The following is an 18,167-nucleotide window of genomic DNA, read 5'->3' on the forward strand; positions in this document are numbered from 1 at the left end:
CATTGTCTTTGAAATTGTGCTGTGCGCGTGCACGTGTGTGTTAAACACGGTAAATGTTGACGGCTCAGACTAGGTGAGGGGAGGGCAGGTGTTCAGTGAACTCTGTGCTCACTAGAAAAATAAAACAAAGCGAACCACCTGCTTGCAGACTCGTTTACTCATTCTCAACTTCTCCACCTGATGCCTCCTGGGCACTGAAAACCTAGCCCGTGGGACACAGAACGTGGATTCCGCCCCACCCCATCCTGCTCGTCCACACGTCTTCCCATCTCAGGAAACGGCGCCACCCGCCCACCTGCTCCAGCCAGACGCCCCACCGTGATCCCCACTTCCTCTGCCCAGCAGCCCTACATCCAGCACCGCGGGCCCTGGCCAGTCACAGCAGAGCGGCTGCGGCCTCTGACCAGGGTCTGTGTCTCCACTCCTGCCCACCCCAAACCTCTCCTCCTGGAGTCCAGTCTCCCTGCTGCACAGCAGGGAGAGCCATCTTTGCAGCATGTCAACCAGACCCCACACCGGGATGGAGGTGGTCCATTCACCCTCGACCTCTCAGCCGCTTTCCTCCAGCCCACGGGGTCTCTGTCTTATTCAAGGTGCCCCCAGTGTCTGGGATACAAGCCTGGTTAGAGTCGGAACAGACCTGTGGGATGACATGTGTACTGAAATAATTTAGGAAAATCACGGAAGACTTTTGTGTACCACATCTTTCAAAATGTTCATGCAAGGAAGAGGGGGAAAGTCACTGAGGAAACAGGAAGGACACAAGGGTTTAAGCTACCTACATTCTAATTCCCCCCCAAATTGCTACTGACGTCACACGTCACTTCAGCCTGTTTCCTGATGGGTCTTGTAATCCGACCCAGAAACAATCTACAACTTCAATGTAACTAAATTTCACAAATATTCAGGAAGCCTAAGACACATAAAAATTAATGTCCGGAAGTTTTTAACCTATTTTACCTTTGCGTAGAGATTGTGACAGTTAAGTTTTTTTATTGCTGTAAACACCTTCATCATATTTGAAGGAATCATATAAATAAGAGTTTACCACCATTAGGTACACAATTAAATCATTGTTTTAAATAGAAAAGCTTTATTTTTTTACAATAAACCAAGTCTATCGCTAAAAAATAATGGTAAAGAGCAACCACACTATAAATAACCAGAAATGATCCAATCAGCACAAACTGCACACAGGGATCGCTTTCAAAGGCAACTAAATATACAAGGAAAGTAAGGAACTGGACGAAATTACGAAATACACAAGATAGAAATGCCCATAGGCACAGAAAAGGGAAACGGAGAAGACAAACTCTTAGCACTCAGCCCCAGGGGCTTCACTCCAGGCGACCTGGGGCGCTCGGCCGTCGCTGCCCCAGGATCTAGATACGGAAAGCTCTTCTGCAAAAGGTTCCACGTTTACAGTGCCAACCTCAGCTCGGTTCTCTAACCAGGCCCGTGCTGCCGTCAACGGCAGCGACTACACGACAGCCAGGACCAGCAGCAAAACCCGGACGCTCTTCACTAAGGCCTCATCTACAGCGGCCAGCCCCCCTTCAGTGGCCCACTAAGCCCAGTCGCGCTCCCTGCAAAGTTTCCTGTTTACTTCTCCTGGGCCAGGAGCAAGGACCAGGTCCAAGTCTCTAGACCAAGGATGGACCCAAACCCCCTGAAACTGGAAGCAAAATTGTGTGTGTGTTTCTTCTGGGCAGGACATTCTTTCACTCACCTGCCCTCCAGGTGCCAAGAAAGTCACAGAAGCTAGGATTCACAGCTTTGATCCTCCAGGTGTCCCGGTTCATAAAGGACCACAGGCTACCAGCCGGTTAATATCCCCAAACCTGGTCGTTTTAGGGATGATTTACATCACAACTGGAGTCTTAGACCATCTTTAACTTTTACGTATTACGTTCAGATAATACGGCCCTTGTTTCTATTTCCCCACCTGTACGCTCAGAACTTTAGAGCAACTTTCTAAGGTAACAACAACAGCAGGAATTCTCTAGATGCTCTCTAACTGCAGGCACTCGGCCAGACACTACATTTCAGCTTCTTTACTTCCTGTGTCCCATCTACGCAGTAGGTAATATACCTATTTTATAGACGAGAGACTCAGGTGGAGAGGTAAAGAATGTGTAGGAAGTTGTTAAACTAGGGAATGGCAGAGCAAGAATTTAAACTTTTACCGTCAACACGTAGTACATATAAGGCTTTTTTTCAGACGGTAGGTGCTCAGCAAATGTTTATTAAATAAATATAAACCATGCCCATTATGGTTCACGGTGAGTTCAGTGATGCCCATCACTTGGCGTGTATGTGCGGACACACCCTTAGGAAAGGGATCTAGATGCCTAGCTTTAATATATCCCTTTAAAGAAATAAATTTCCACCGCTCCACACTGTAGGTTCAGAGATGAATATTTGTCTTGCTCAATGCTCTATTTCCTGAGCCTAAAACAGAAACCGGTACAAAGTACTCAACAAATGACTAAGTTAATTAACTCTATGTTAGGGAATCATCCCGTACCCAGCTATAACAGAAAAAGTAACCACGTTTTGCTTCTACACAGAACAGCACAAATAAAATCCACAGATAAAACAACTTACATAAGCTGTAACTTCCTCCTTCTTCAATATCCTTAAAAGAACCAAGCAAAACGGAGTAACCCAGTGTGCAGGCGGACTCCCTCCCAGGAAGGCGGCCCCGGCCAGCACCTGGGAACTTAGATTTCGGGGGGGTTCCCACCACCATTGGTCACTGGCTTATGCTAAACACCAGCTTTCCTTCTGGGCGTCTGGGATTTGGCCGCGTACCACCTAGGGAATACCCCCCACAACCAGCCCCCAGGAGGATCCATGGCCCCGAGTCTCTAAGGAGCTTTGCTGTCCGGGAACATGTCACCAGTGCTGGGGGGTGACAGGCATCCTGAGTGGCTCCACTGAGAGGTGTTCTGGGGAGCTGGCGCCTGGGGCCCCTAGACCTCTCCACATGCGCCTCTGCTGACTTTGCTGGGTTCTTTGCCCAAAATATATCAAAGCCATGAGTCCTCCTAATGAATCTTCAAACCTGGGGGTGGTCTTGGCTACCCCCATCCACCTAGCAAAGCAAGGTGACCATTGACTCTTGCCAGCTTTCCCTCCCTTGAACACAGAAGTGCCTGCACCATTGTTTTCTACAAAAAGGTGCCTGTTACCAGCACTGACTCTCATCAGCTTGGCGTCTAGGACAACTGTATACCACCGACAGCACGCATTACCTTCTATCTCTTTCCATGCGGTTGTGCCTCTCCCTCCGCTGGGACCTGCCCCGTGGGGGCCCGCTCTGCCTCTGCTCCCCGAGGGCGGCCTGGGGCGACTCCACCGACGGCCAAGCACCCTGCGCTGCTGTGGAGCCTTCACCCACATTCCGGAGCTCTCCCAGGGTTCTTCGTTCTCTGTTTGTGTCCAACTGACGTATCCTACTGCGACTCCTCTTATTTCTTGCTTGTTTACATAGCGCTTCTTCTTTGCAAAAGAAGGAAAAAGTGGTGTTTTAATTGTTTGGTTCTTCTAAACTTACCCTCGTGAATGCTGAATATATTTTTTGGTATTTTCGATCCAAGATATAAACATGAATGGGTAAGGAGCACACAGAACCAAACAAGAAGCGCTCCAAAATTCCATAGAAACATCCGGCACAAGGCTCTAGGTTTCAAACTATACAACTGAACATAAACTAAATTAAAACACCCCAGAGGGCTTTCCTGGTGGCGCAGTGGCTGAGAGTCCGCCTGCTGATGCAGGGGACACGGGTTCGTGCCCCGATCCCGGAAGATCCCACATGCCGCGGAGCGGCTGGGCCCGTGAGCCATGGCCACTGAGCCTGCGCGTCCGGAGCCTGTGTTCCGCAACGGGAGAGGCCACAACAATGAGAGGCCCACGTACCGCAAAAAAAAAAACACCCCAGGTATTATGTAATCAATGCAGCTTATACAGCAATACAATCAAAAGTCCCCCTTTTAAATCAAGAGCCATTTTAACTGTCATCTATGAATAAAAAAACCAAGAAGTTGTTTGATTTTTCTGATATTCAGAATGGGAAAAAAAAACAAACCTAGAAATATTTTCTCCAAAAGATTTTCTTGATATGCAATTATTCTAAGATGACAACTGATATTCTAACTGCAATGCTCAGAAGAGGACAGAACCTAAGTGGTTTAGGATTAAACACGCCCTCACCTTACAAGTGAGATTCCCCCCACAAAAGGAGTAATCACGTCATAGCTTTGACCTGTGCTACAGAAATATGTCAAATTTCTATCACAGTACAGCAGGCGTCTAATAAGTACCTGTGGTGATGTGCATTCCCGAGGTACCGTACAAAGCCAAACCCTCTACGGTGAAAGAATCACTTAACACACATTTCAGAATGGTGATAACTTTTCAAAAGGCATAGAGAGGAATTCACAAGTATTGGTAATATTTTGGTTCTTCAGCTGAGTAGTCAGTACAGGGACTATTTTAATTTTAACCTTTATACCTTACAAATGCTAACATATACTTTCACGAGCAATGTCACAAGAACAATGGAAAATTAATCACTGGCGTGGGAGAAACAAGGAGAGCTCCATCCCTACCCTGTCTTTATCAGCTCTTGAAAAGCTGAGTGTAAGCTGTGTTATTGTTGGATAACTCGAAAAAGAATGTTTTCCAGGAAAAACGGATTGAGGGTTAACATCAGGGGTAAGCAAAGTTTGCCTTCAGAAGTTTCTTTCTTTCTAAGACTTTCTGTTATCACCATATGGCCTCTTGTTACCAACTCAATCCTTTGCCCATCTGCAGATGGTCCCCTAAAGCTCTGAGCGGATTTCAGACTCCTGCCTCACTCATGAAGTATGAAATAAGAGACAAAAAAAAAAAAAACCAACACTAAATTTGCTGTCAGTAACGAAAATGTACCTAAGTCTATCATGTTTCTGTTTAAGGAGGTTACTGTTAAGAAAAAGCAGCCCCTAAACTCAACATTTCCAGGCCAAGGATAAACGTGATGTTCAAAATTCGCAAGGATGTTCCAAGTGAGGTGACTGGGCAGAGGGACAGAAGGATTCCTAAGATGCAAGCAGGCTTCCGAGATCCTTTCATTGGTTTATAAACCAGCTCTCTCCCCTCCCCCACCCGTGGCCAAAAAAAAAAAGGGGGTGCAGAGACATCAGGCAGGAGGAGAAAGCACCTGCCAGTTTCTGTTTTATCGCTTACCTCCTACTTTAATCCGAACCTGCTCAGGCAAAGCTTTGTTTCTACTACCCAAAGTCTGTTTAGTGGATTCAATTTACTTCTGATAACAGAAAGAAAATGCTCTCGGCAATCCAATATCCTGATGCTTGGTAGCTTCAAGTACAGAACGTGAGTTACTACAACTCTGGAAAACAATGAAGCAACAGGAACGTTATCAACAGGTGACAATCTCCTCTCTACGCACAAATAAAAGGCACTTTAACAGAAGTTACGTCAAAGTTATTCACATGAACTTGAAGAACTTTAGGTGCACGAAGGATTTTTAAATATCCCCGAACCACATAAATACTCTCGATTTTAACAAGTTATCGAGCTCAATGAAAGAAAGAAACATCCTTGGGACCTAACTAAAATACAATTTATCCATTTCACACAAAAGAGCAAAGCTTCGCAAATCATTTTCCCTACCTGTGTTTGTGAAAGATTAGAATTTCCACTAGTAGAGCAACTATTTGCAGTAAACAGAGGGTATGTAAATTGAAGAGCAGTAGTTGCAGCAGTTGTTTTATTTTTCACTAATGTTCTACATTTGTTTTGTTGCTGATGAAGTGGAACATTCATTAATTCGGATGGATGGCGAATAAGAGTTACCAAACTGCCAAGACAAAAGAAACCCAGAAACACATGAAGAGTATGTGGCAGGTTAAGTTTCCTGAAACACCACAAATCACTATTACACTCTAATGGCTAACATTTGATTTTCTGGATAGGAACTCGAATCTGTTACCATGAATGACCCCCATCATGGAAATCTCTACAAAACAATTATCAGCTAGTGTTGTAGGGGACAAGTTCAAACTTTCTTCCTCACATTGGAAGGTGTGGCTGTGTGTCATCTTTTAGTTACACCTCCCTTCCCATTACACTTCTGACACCAATCTCTGTTTTTTTTTGGCCATCCTCCAAAATCTGACGACTATGGGCAAAATGGGGAAAACGACAGGGTGGGGACAGACAGAAAGCTAAGGAGACACCCTAGCAGACAGGCTACTACTCCTCTCCGATAGTTGTTGCTGCGAGATCACTTATGGGCTGGCAGTCTGGCTGAAGGATGAAGCTGCATTTTACACTCAAAGCCTCACAACATGACGTCTGTCCTCCCAGGGGATGCATTTGTGCAAGATCAGGTCAGCCTCAACCTGAGTCAACAGACGGGGAAGCAGAGGTCTCTCCTGACATTTAGGTGGGTGATTTGGGGACAAAACCTTTCTTCCTCAGGAACATGTGTGCACTTATCTCAACTCATCTCTCTTCCACATGCAGACGCAGAGCGCACACCGCAAAGGTAATGCTGCAGGCTGTGTACTTGATATCTGCTTGCTGTGCCTGCACAGAGCACACAAACTTTCAGCTCAGCCTCCAGACCCACTGAGGTCTGCTCCCTGTTAAGATGCAAGCTGCAGTGAGGCCGCTGGCCTCTGCAGAAAACCCTGGTCTACATCCAGACCGAGGCTGGTGCTTCTCTGCACAGGACCCTGGTCTACACCCGGACCCAGGCTAGTGCCTCCCTGCAGAGGCCCCTGGTTCCACCCGGATACAGGCCGGTGGCCTCTGCTGAGGACCCTGGTCTACACCCACACCCAGGATGGTGCTTCTCTGCAAGGACCCTGGTCTATACCCGCACACAGCCTGGTGTTTCTCTGCACAGGACCCTGGTCTACACCCTGATCCAGCCGGGCCCGCTCCCTGGGGGATGCACCCACTGGTTGAGCGCCATGCCAGGCTCGGGGGGATCCGCACCGCGCGGGGCTGGCGGGGGCTCGGCTGCTATGCTGTTGAAGCCGTCCTCCAGGCGGACGCGCACCGCCGACTTGGCCCGCACCTCGCTCGCGCCCTCCACGTTCTAATTGCCGGCGCCGTCGGGCGCCTTGGGCCGGAATGCGCCGGCGCCCGGCGTCTTCTCGGCGGCGCGGGGCGCGCCCGCCTCGCTCAGCAGCATCATGCGCAGCTCCTGGAAGTCGATGTGGCCCAGGCACTGGTTGGCGTCCGCGAAGCCACCATCGGCCAGCGCAGGCGGCACAGCACCGAGTACACGGGTGGCGCGACCCCGCCGCCGCGCCCACGGCCGCAGCGAAGCCCCCCGCCGCTGCGCCCGGCGCCGCCGCCGCCAGGAAGCAAGAGTTGACGCGCGTCTCCAGCTCGCCGGCGGCCTTCGCCGCCTCTATGTGCGAGTAGAGGATGTGCTGCAGCTGCGTGTACTCGATCTCCGTCATCTCCACAAGGCTCAGGTCGCTGATCCTGAAACTCAGCCCCGCCTCGCCGAGCGCCGCGTCCGCGCCCTCGGGGCCCGCCGGCCCGCCCGCCTGCGGCGGCTCCTGCTGCCCGGAGCCCGACATGCCTGCGCCAAAGGCGTGTGGCGCGCGGGCGGGCCGGCTGGGCCAGGCCGGGCGGTCGGGTACGCAGAAACGGACGGCCGCGGCGGGCCTGCGCCGCCCGCCCGCACGCAATGGCTGACGCTCCCCGGCCCCACCCCGCACCGCACCGCCCCGCCCGGAGGCCCCACCCCGAGGGCGGGCCACACCCATCGCCCGCCCCGCCCTCGCCGCGGCGCCCCGTCCCGAGCTGCGCGCGCATGTTGGGGGCGCGGGGTTCTGGTGCTGGCGGCGCGGCGCGCGGGCCCAGGCCGTCCAAGTCCAGTGCCTGAGGGGCCAGACCACCCGGGTCGAGTGTCCGCAGGGCCGGGCCGCCCGGATCCCAATGTCCAAGGGGCCAAACGCGCGAGTCCAGTGTCCGAGGGACAGACACACCTGGGTCGAGTGTCCGCGGGGCCGCCCGGGGGCTGGCCGGGTATCAGGGCGCATGCAAGAGACACCTCTCTAGGTAACGTTTCACCACGAGTCCACGTATCCACGGGGTGCCCTTTGGTCCCCCCCTTCTCGGGACACGAGGCCTGCAGTAAGCCCGAACAGTAGACAGGTGAGACAGCGGCCCCAAATACAGGTGTGACATGGCAGGCTGTACGGAGGTGAAAACTCAAGCAGGTAAATCAATACACGTGGTGCACGGTTCCTCCTAGAACCGGCAGGGCTCGTGTAATCAATGCACTGGACAAACACTGGCCACTGATGAGCTGGGATGCACGTGCCATGTGGGTTCATCCTTTTAAAGTGCGCTCTTCAGTGGTAGTGTGTTCACATGCCATCACCACAACCAGTTCTCGAACATTTTCATCACCCCAAAGAATCCCATATCCATTAGCACTCTCTAAACACTAACCTTCTTTTTGTCCCTATGGGTTTGCCAACCCTGGGTACGTCCTATAAATGGTATCATAGAATAGGTGGTCTTTAGAAGAATTATTTTTGCAGGCTCAAAATGATCACTGTACCCACCTCTCACCCTTACCCCCATCTCAACCAGTGGCTGTTTTCTGTATGGGAACCACGTGCTTTAAAGAAAGGCCTGTGATTTAGGCACAGTTTTCTTCCATCAGGCTCTGAATCGCTCATTCTGTCAGAGCTCAGACATCTATGGAGTGCTATTCATTTCTTCTGCAGTATCTTTTCTTTGAACAATGTAAGATCATCCTGCACTTCCCTGGAGGACCAGTGGTTAAGACTCCGTGCTTCCACTGCAGGGGGTGCAGGTTCAATCCCTGGTAGGGGAACGAAGATCTCACATGCCATGTGGCACAGCCAAAAAACTTTCAAAAACAAAGGAAAAAGACAAAATATATATAAATTTGCTTTTCTTTTTGTCGACTTAATATGTCCCCAGTAGGATAATGATGGACCACTTACTCAAGAAAAGGTATCAGGTGTGTGGGGGGGGAAGAGCACTTTTTCTCACACCTAACATAAAAATTAGTTTCAGATCATCGAAATACCTACATTTAAAAAGAAAATTATACAACTACTAAATATATAGGATGATATCGATAAAATCTTTGAGAAGATTCTAAGCGTGACATCAACACAGACCGTAATGTGCACAGGCTTGCCCTGGGGATCTTGTTTAAAAGCAGATTCTAATTCTGCAGGCCTAGGTGGGACCCGGAATGCCACCTTTCTAAGGAGGCCCCAGCTGACGTGTGGGCAGCTGAACAGTTGACCCCACTTTGAGCAGCAAAATCACGCAGTATGGTGAAATTTACAATGTTTCAAAAAGAAAATAAAATCAAGATTATATGCGGCTTGGTTTTTCGCTTATTGGAAATAAAGACCTTTGGCACCTACATTGTTCTCTGTGTTTCTTGATTTGGGCGGATTCCTTGCAGATAACAGTTTTTGAGCCCTCTTTTATTTAGACATGAAACGTGAGAACGATCTGGCTTTAGTGGGACTTATTTTATAAATAAAATGTGAAGAAAATATAACACATGTTTTTTTTAAACTCTAAACGTGGCTCCAAGTGGTTCTGGTGTAGCCCTCCAGGGGTAGCCCTCTTTAGCTGAGGACCCTGGCTGTAGGGTCAGGCAGAGCCCGGCGGAGCAGGTCAGGGCGGGAGAAAAGCCCCACCTGGGCTCCCCTGAGCTAAGAACTAAACATGCAAAACAATAAATCAATGAATAAGTAAACAGCATCATGGACCGATGCGAAGGGCTGGCTTTCGAGAACAGGAGGAGCTGCTCTGTGGACAGGCCATCGTGCAGGGGGAGACCCCCAGTGGGTGGCAAAGTTAGTTTAGTGGCTCCGGACTAACGGCCAGAGAACCCAGCACAGCATCCATGTGAGCCTCAAGGAATGCGGGCAAGCGTCGGACATGACACGGTTGTACAAATATATGGATTCGGTGGAAGCAGCAGGGCTGGATAGCAAAACCAGATAGAGAATAGAGACATTACAGGAGATGAAAACTACAGGCAATATTGGACATGAACAGATAGGCAGACATTCTTAACAACAGCTTAGCAAATTGAATCCATCAAGATTTCTTAAAAGGAATAACTCATCGTAACCAAGTGGTGTTTATTCCAGGGATGCAAGTTTTGTTTACATTGGAAAATCAACCAATGTAAATTACTATATTCATAGAGCAAAGTGGAAAACCATATGATTACCTCAAAAATGCAAAAAAAAAAAAAGTGGCTGGCAAATCTAACATCCATTCCCAATAAAAATTCGGCAAACCAAGCATGGAGGGCAAGTTCCTCAACCTGATAAAGGGCGTACATGAAATTACCACACTTCACATCATACTTAAATGGCAAAAGACGGAATGTTTTCCCTCTCGATGAGGAAAAAGGCAAGATACCCACTGTCGCCACTTCTATTCAGCATCGTGCTGGAGGGTCTACTCGGCGTGACAGGGCAAGAGAAAGAAGAGCATGCAGGTGCGAAGACCAGAAGTGGAACTGTCTACTTTCTCCCTAGGCAGCACGATGACCTAGGGAGAAACTCCTACAGCACCTACACAAAAGCCAGTGAGTTCAGCGAGGTCGCAGAGCATAACAACATCCTAATACCAGTCATGTTCCTATACAATAGCGGTGGACATGCAGACCCTGCAATTAAAGTACAGTAGCACCTACCATCACTCAAGTGCACACCGAGGTGTGAGTTTCACAGAATACGTATAGGACATGCATGTTGAACAGCATACGGGGTGCTTTCACTGCCCTAAAAATCCCGTGCTCTGCCTACCCAACCCTCTGCCCCTTTGGCCCCTGGCAGCTACCGATCCTCTTACTGTCTCCATAGTTCTGCCTTTTCCAGAGTGTCATAGAGGTGGCATCATGAGGCCTTTTCTGATTGGCTTCTTTCACTTAGTTAAATGCCTTTCAGGTTCCTCTGTGTCTTTTCGTGGTTTGATAGCTGATTTCACTTAGTGCTGAATCATATTCCATTGTCTGTGTGGGACACCGTTTATTTATCCGTCACCTGCTGAAGGACAGCTTGGTTGCTTCCAAGTTTTGGCAACTATGAATACAGCTGCTGCAAACATCTGTGTGCAGGCTTTTGTGTGGACATGGGTTTTCGCTCCTTTGGGTAGGTACCAGGGAGTGTGCTCCTGGAGCGTATGGTAAGCGGATGCTTCGTTTTGTAAGAAATAATCAAACCATCTTCCAAAGAGGCTGCACCATTCTGAATACCCACTGGCGTGAACGAGAGCTCCTGTCATTCCACATCCCCAGCCCCATCTGGTGTTGTCAGCGTTGCATGCTTTGGGCAGTCTACGAGGTGTGCTTGACGGCCTTTTGAAGACTCAGTTACTGTGCCGGCTAGGTGGCAACCCCGTGCGGGCCAGGGCGGGGGCGATGTCTCCCGGGACACGGTCTGGGCTCCGCAACCAGTAGTGATCTTGCTCCAGGATTGCTGGATCTGGAATCAAGGGGTGCGAATGGGGTGGCCCCTTTCCCTGGTACCTCTCCTGATGCCCCACAGAATCTGTGCTTCCTGTCCTGTGACTCTCGGATCTAGAGGGCTCAGTCCCGAGGGGAAGAGAGCTTCCTCGCGGGGACGCAGTGAGGCTTCCTGGGGCCGTCGCGGGAGGCTGTGGCCTGGCCACTTGGGACTCTTCAGGCCCAAAGAAGGGGTGGCAGGGCCCGACTGTCCAGGGTGAGGAGCCAGAGAACCCAGGTCCTCTTCATCCTCCAGGCCGGTGGACCGCCACAGCGATGCCCATGGGCCTGACGGATGAGGCTCAGACCCGTTAGAAGCAAAGGTTTGGGTCACCCACCAGGCCACGAACCCCCAGCAGCTGCTCGGGGCCCCAGGGAGCATGGACGGGTTCATGGAGGAGGGTCATGGAGTGACGTCTGTGACAGCCGCCCCTCGTCCTGCCTCTGATGGAAACGTGCCTGCGTGTTTATCCACCGCACGCTTTTGTTTTCTCCTCCTTGCTCGTCCCTGGTCGAGTAGGATGCGACGGGAATGGCCGGCCTTATTCCCATGGTCTGCAGGACCGGGCAGCCCACCCAGAAGTGACGGGAGGTCCAGTCCCCTCTTCTGGGGGCGGGGACAGTGGCGATGGGGGCGTCGCGTTGGGTGGGAGGTGAGTTTGTGCCTGTCTTCCTTTAGGAATTTGGCTCAAAGGGCGGCTGTAAGTAAGGCATGCAGGCGCGCGGGGGCCGAGATGATGGGCGCGGGGCGGCTAACCAGGCCCCTTTTCTTAGAAGCCCCTCTGCTGCGTGTTCCCGGTTGAGGGGATCAGCAGAGACAGTTCTGCACGAGATCTGGAGACCAGAAGGGAAGCAACAGCCACACCGATATTTCAACTCAGACGGTCGACCTGGGGTCACACGCGTAGCATTCGCCTTGTTGGGGGCAGTGTCCCCACTGGCCATGCCACCTCCCGGGCCCGCTCAGCCTCCCTCGGGCCAGGTGTGCCTGTAACCTCTATGACAACGTGTGCCAGCTTCTCAGGCCGGCTGTCCGCACCGTCCAGGCTGGAGGTAGAGAGAAACACGTGAGAGGGGCTAGTCCATCCTCGTGGGGCCCGGCCTGGCCTCACCTCGCCCTCCACGCCCTCCCCTCTGCCCGTCCTTCCCGTCCAGCTCTGGCCGCAGCAGCTCCCACAGCTGGGGCTAAGCCTGCAGACCAAGCCCTGATGCGTCCCCCCATCCCTGTCTTCCTCTTCTCTCCCTCCCTCTCCTCTTCTCTCTGTCTCTCTCTGATCCAGATAACGAAGAGACGGTGAAACCCACGGCACCGGCGTCTCTAAACCATTTGCTGCGCATCGTGTTATTGCTGTGATTTGTGAGTTTTGTTCGCTCCTTAAGGAGTAAAAGAATCGGAGAAACCTTTGTTAGAGATGTGATTTCAATCAGCGGCTTAGGAGAATTCGATAAAATACCATTGTGACCGATTTCTAAATATTTGGAAAAATTGTTCAGTATTTAATTTGGTGTTTAAGTGTTCGATATTGTGTTTAAATATCTCTAAAAGTATTGTTTAATAGATTTATAGGACTGAGAAATAGGACATTGAACAAAATACAAGTTTCCTGCTGCTTGCTCGAAAGTTCCTCAGCTAATAAAAGTATTGATTAATCACACACGCACACGCACACGCACACGCAACGCACAGAAGGAAAGACAAACTAAAGGAAAGTTTGAGCAACTGCTTTTGAACTTCAAAGGAAATTAACGTGAGTTTGAGCTCGCGGGGTCAAGAGATGAACACTCCAGTGACGAGGGGCAGGGCAGCAGGAGTCAGAGGCCAGCAGAGGCAGGGAAGGGTCGAGTCTTCAGTTAAAACTGCAAAATCACAACACAGTAAGAGCAGCAAGTGGTGGAGCCTGTGGTGGAGAGAATCGGGTCCGAATGCCCAGCAGGATGGAGGGATTCCAGGACTGGCCTAGAATAAGGCACGATGCAGCAGGACGCCAGAGCCAGGGATGCACAGGGCCGTCCTGACGGGGGTGATAGCGTGGCTGAGAAAAGCAGCGGCAGAGGGACCCGAGGCCGCTGCATGGGGCTCCTCTCCTTCCCTCTGCCCTCCTCCTCCCTCCCCACTCCTTGTTTTCCAAACAAAAGGAAAGCTTTCCTTTACCACTTGACTACACGGGTGGGGATCTTTTCTGAAAACCAAGAGTGCGCCACTACAGATGAAAGGTGCACATCGTCCAGGGAGAGAAGCGTGACCGCGGCCGGTTCGCCTTCCACACTTGAGCTGCTTTCTTTTCGTTCCTGACAGGTGTGTGCGTGTGTGCCAGTGTGTGCACACGTGTGTGCGTATCCGTGTGCGTGTGTGTGCGCGGGGGCTGGGGCTTATCCCTGGGAGCTGCACTTGGTCTCCCTGTGCGTCTGGGTGTTGCTCACGGTCAAAGTCACAAGTGCAAACAGCTGTGCCTGCAGCGCTGCCATCGGACAGGACGCCCCCGTCCCCCAGATGCCTCCCTCGTGCTGCCCCTTAGAGGCCCCCCCACCCCACCCTGTCTGCAACCTGCCCCCTCCAGCAGGTCCCTCAGGGGGTCCTGCGGCCAGTGGCCTTGGTCTGGGGCCTCTCTCACTGGATGCACTTCCCTCCTCCCCGTGGCTGGGCCACGATCCACCCCCGTGTTGACTGAAGGGCACCTGGGTGGGTTCCTGGTGTAGGCAACTGTGAATAAATCACTCTAAGTACTTGGGTTCTCATCCCCTTGGGGTGACGTTGCCCTCACTGATGATGCGTGCTTTGGGGTGAATGTCTAGCGGGGGGTGGCTGGCTTGTGTGGAATTTGATGACAAGTCACTGATTGGAAACCCGCAGCTCTTCTCCAGGGCGGTGCCACCTTCCCTCCCCGCCACCCCGCATCCTCGCCAGCGCTTGCTACAGTGAGTTTTCTGACCCTTTACGTAAAGGGACACCCTGGGGTGGGGTCCACAGTGGCTGTATTCCTCTTCTTTTTCTCTGGCAGACCCCGATACCCTGATTTGCTGCCTTGTAGCCAGAGGTGGCCGTGTGCCAACCTGGCCAATGAGGTCAAACCAGACATTTCAAAGGGGAACAGAGGCTCTGTCGCTCCTGCTGGCTTCCTCCTATAACAGTGAGGTGGTGACGTGATGGCTGCAGGGGCAGCCTCCTTGCAAACACGAGGACAAGAGTCATGAGCTGAGGTTGGCAGAGCACGGGGGACCCTCAGTGACATTGCAAGCCGCTCCAGCCACCAGGGCTGCCTGCCCCACCCTCGTGTGAAGCTCGAAGATGGAAAAAGTCTCTGTGCTTCCTTGGTGACCCCCTCACCTGAACACCAGCAACATGGGTACAGGAAAAGTGGGCCAGAAACACCATTAAGAACAGTTGTTTCCAGATGGCGGCATTTGGGAGATCTTGATTTTCTTGGTACACCTCTTTCATTTCCCACAGTCTGGGAACACACAGGACCCCACAAATCTCCAGGGAGCCCACATTCTCTGGAAAGTAGAAGTTAGAAACTTTTGAACGATGTGAAAAATGTAAATGATGTCTTTTTTAATATACAAATATATTTATATATTTTTATTTTTGGCCGCGTTGAGTCTTCGTTGCTGCACGCGGGCTTTCTCTAGTTGCGGAGAGTGGGGGCTACTCTTCGTTGCGGTGCGCGGGCTTCTCATTGCGGTGGCTCCTCTTGTTGCGGAGCACGGGCTCTAGGGCTCTAGAGCGCAGCCTCAGTAGTTGTGGCTCGCGGGCTTCGTTGCTCTGCGGCACATGGGATCTTCCTGGACCAGGGCTCGAACCCTTATTCCCTACATTGGCAGGTGGATTCTTTTCTTTTTTTTTTTTTTTTTTGCGGTACGCGGGAATCTCACTGTTGTGGCCTCTCCCGCTGCGGAGCACAGGCTCCGGACGCGCAGGCTCAGCGGCCACAGCTCACGGGCCCAGCCGCTCCACAGCATGTGGGATCATCCCAGACCGGGGCACGAACCGGTGTCCCCTGCATCGGCAGGCGGACTCTCAACCACTGTGCCACCAGGGAAGCCTGGCAGGGGGATTCTCAACCACTGAAACATGAAGGAAGTCCTAAATGATGCTCTTGATGAATACTTGATACCTTTGGGAATTGCCCTGGTTATAAGAAGTGAAGAAAAGATACAAGAATGTATAGAATCCCAATTTTGTAAAAGAAAAATAGAGGGGAAAAAAGATTAAGGGAAAAGATACAGATGACTGCCCTTGGTGACCGCTGGGTGGAAAGTGTGGGTGGTGTTGGAGGGCCTCCCCTGTCCTAAATGTCTGATGGGAAGCAGGCGTCAGAGCCATCCCAAGCCAGGAGCTCCCACCCCCACCCTGAGGGGCCTCCCCAAGCCTTGCTCAGGCCCCTTCAAGGGCACAGCCAGTTGGTCCCCGTCGCCGTGCCCTCGCCCTGCTGTCTCCCTGGCCCTGGCCCTGCTGGTGCGCCGGTGGGGAGGGTCCGGCCCCTGGGGTGTGATCCTCCCTTGGAGGCTGCTTTCATCCTCCCCGACGGTTGCCTCTGCGGAGCTGGATGGGATACAGGGCCCTGCCAGGCACCGCGGCCCTCGAGGCCTCCAGCGGGAGGGAGTCCTCATGCCAGGTTTCCGGAGAGCCAAGCTCTGCACGGCGCACCTGATTGCGTGTGAGTGACTTTGGCTCAACGGGGTCACGGGTTGGAGCCGTCAGGGCTGGTCCTGGAGGAGAGCAGGGGAAGCTGGCAGCGTGAGGACAGAGCTGCAGACGCCGCAGGAGTATATTCTCTGCAGCAGATAAAGCAGGGGTTGGGGAGGATGCAAATGTCCCAGCTGTACTCCAGGGACGGAGGATTTTAAAACTTGGGCATATTTTCCCCGACGTTTTGGGAAAACTGCTTGGACAGCAGCCTGCAGGCCGGAGGGACTCACGCGTTTTGGAGCCGGGCACCGTGCCCAGCCCTGCTCGGCGTCTATCCTGCAGGATTCGGGATTTCCTCTTGTGCAGGACCTCGCCGTAGGGCGGTCTTCCCCAAGGTCAGGCTAGCGCGGTGGGTTCTCCGTAGATGAGCGGCCACCCTCCAGGCCTCGCCTGGCCCGACGCCTTTCTGGGACGGCAGTGATGGCGGCGTCCCCCCGCGGGACCCCTGCTTTGCGGCACTTTACCCTGGTTTGTCGTGCGCTCAGCCGAGTAAACCAGACCGCAAGCTACTGACTCTCCAGCCCACAGGGGTAGAGCCTGTCCTGCCCGAGGGATGTTTTCTGGCTGTCTGGGCTCACGGTGGGCATTGGGTGCACAAACGTGTTGAGAAGCTAAATGCTGGCACAAGGGCCACCACGTTGGGGCCAGTCACCGGTGGCCCTGAAGTTCAAGGGCAAGGCCCACACCTTTCTCTTCTCCTCCCAGCGGCGGCTGCTTCCCTGACCTGAAGGCACCGCATCTGCTGGTCCAGCCCCTGCCCCTTATTCCACCCGCCAAGGCGCCTGGGCCACCAGCTCTGCCTCACCCCACGCTCGTGACCAGCCCGGTGCTCCTTCAAGGCCCGAGTCAGCGGCCGGGACTTTTGGGTGCCTGCCGACCCTGTCGGTACCTTTGTCGACCGCCAGCCCCACCCCCACCCGGGCCCACGTCTCTGTCATCCCCTGACCGTGCGCTGCTCCGTCCTTCCCTTCGTGGCCTCGGGCTTCCTGCTCGACATGGGGTCCTGTGCTGGAACCATCCCGGGAACGGGGTGCATCCGGCAGGCGTCTTCAGGCCAAAGGGCACCGATGCCCACACCACGCCGACTGCCAAGAAGCGGGAGCTGAGGCATCCCTCTCCAGACCCGACTTTCCAACGCGATGCCACACGAGACAGAAAACCTTCTGTAGATGCTTATTCTACTTCAAGTAGCAAAGCTATGAAGCTCCATGTTTTAATGTACAGTGATATAATACTTTGCAATATAAAATACAATTTACAGAAATTTCTATCAAGTAAACCTAAACAAACACACTTGATTTTTTACATTTGTTGTATTTAAATTAGAAAAATTTTGTTTTACACCTAAAAAAGCCTTCACATGTCGTTAGATGTTGGAACTCGCCGCCACTTTAACGTAACCTAATGACAGGGTCTCTAACACCAATCACTCCAAATTGCTAAGTTCTCGATGTTCTCATAACTTAAACGTTTGTGCTAGAAACTGAAAAATCTGTAGTGATGTTCAATGGAACAGACTCAAAGAAAAAATGAAATTCTCTAATTTTATGTTTGCAAAAGTAACTTTATGAAAATATAAAAAAATTATCAAAGTTTCTTGTACAGTCAAATAAATGAGCAAGTTTTTTCTCTCTTTCGCACTTCAGAAGTACTTGGAAAATACACATGACGAGAAGCGGTATATATACTGTGCCTCACAGTGAAAAGCTTTCTAGTTGGCAGTTCTTAAGCTAGTATCACTATTTTCATCTCAGGCTTTACACAAATATTGTTCCGTTTCAACGACAAACGTTGAGATTTGTCACCTGACAAGTACCACAGTGCAGAGCTCGTGCACCTTTCCTGGGACAGAGAACCAAACCGCTCAGATGGTAAATTTCAACAAACAAATAGGTTCCTCATTATCCAAATCAAAGAAACCTA

The 18,167-nt window shown here is 51.7% G+C and overlaps 1 protein-coding gene across 1 annotated transcript in view; it reads right to left on the minus strand.

Moving 5' to 3' along the window:
• The window catches only part of LOC132490650 (death-inducer obliterator 1-like), a 54,469-nt gene extending 47,297 nt beyond the window's left edge, over positions 1 to 7,172 (minus strand). The window contains 4 exon segments of the mRNA XM_060099047.1: positions 3,258 to 3,504; positions 5,236 to 5,398; positions 5,683 to 5,869; positions 7,097 to 7,172. The gene's annotated coding sequence lies outside the window, so the exon portion shown is untranslated.
• Positions 7,173 to 18,167: the final 10,995 nt, after the last annotated feature.

Source organism: Mesoplodon densirostris, chromosome 5, assembly GCF_025265405.1.
Source record: "Mesoplodon densirostris isolate mMesDen1 chromosome 5, mMesDen1 primary haplotype, whole genome shotgun sequence".
Lineage (NCBI taxonomy): Eukaryota > Metazoa > Chordata > Mammalia > Artiodactyla > Ziphiidae > Mesoplodon > Mesoplodon densirostris.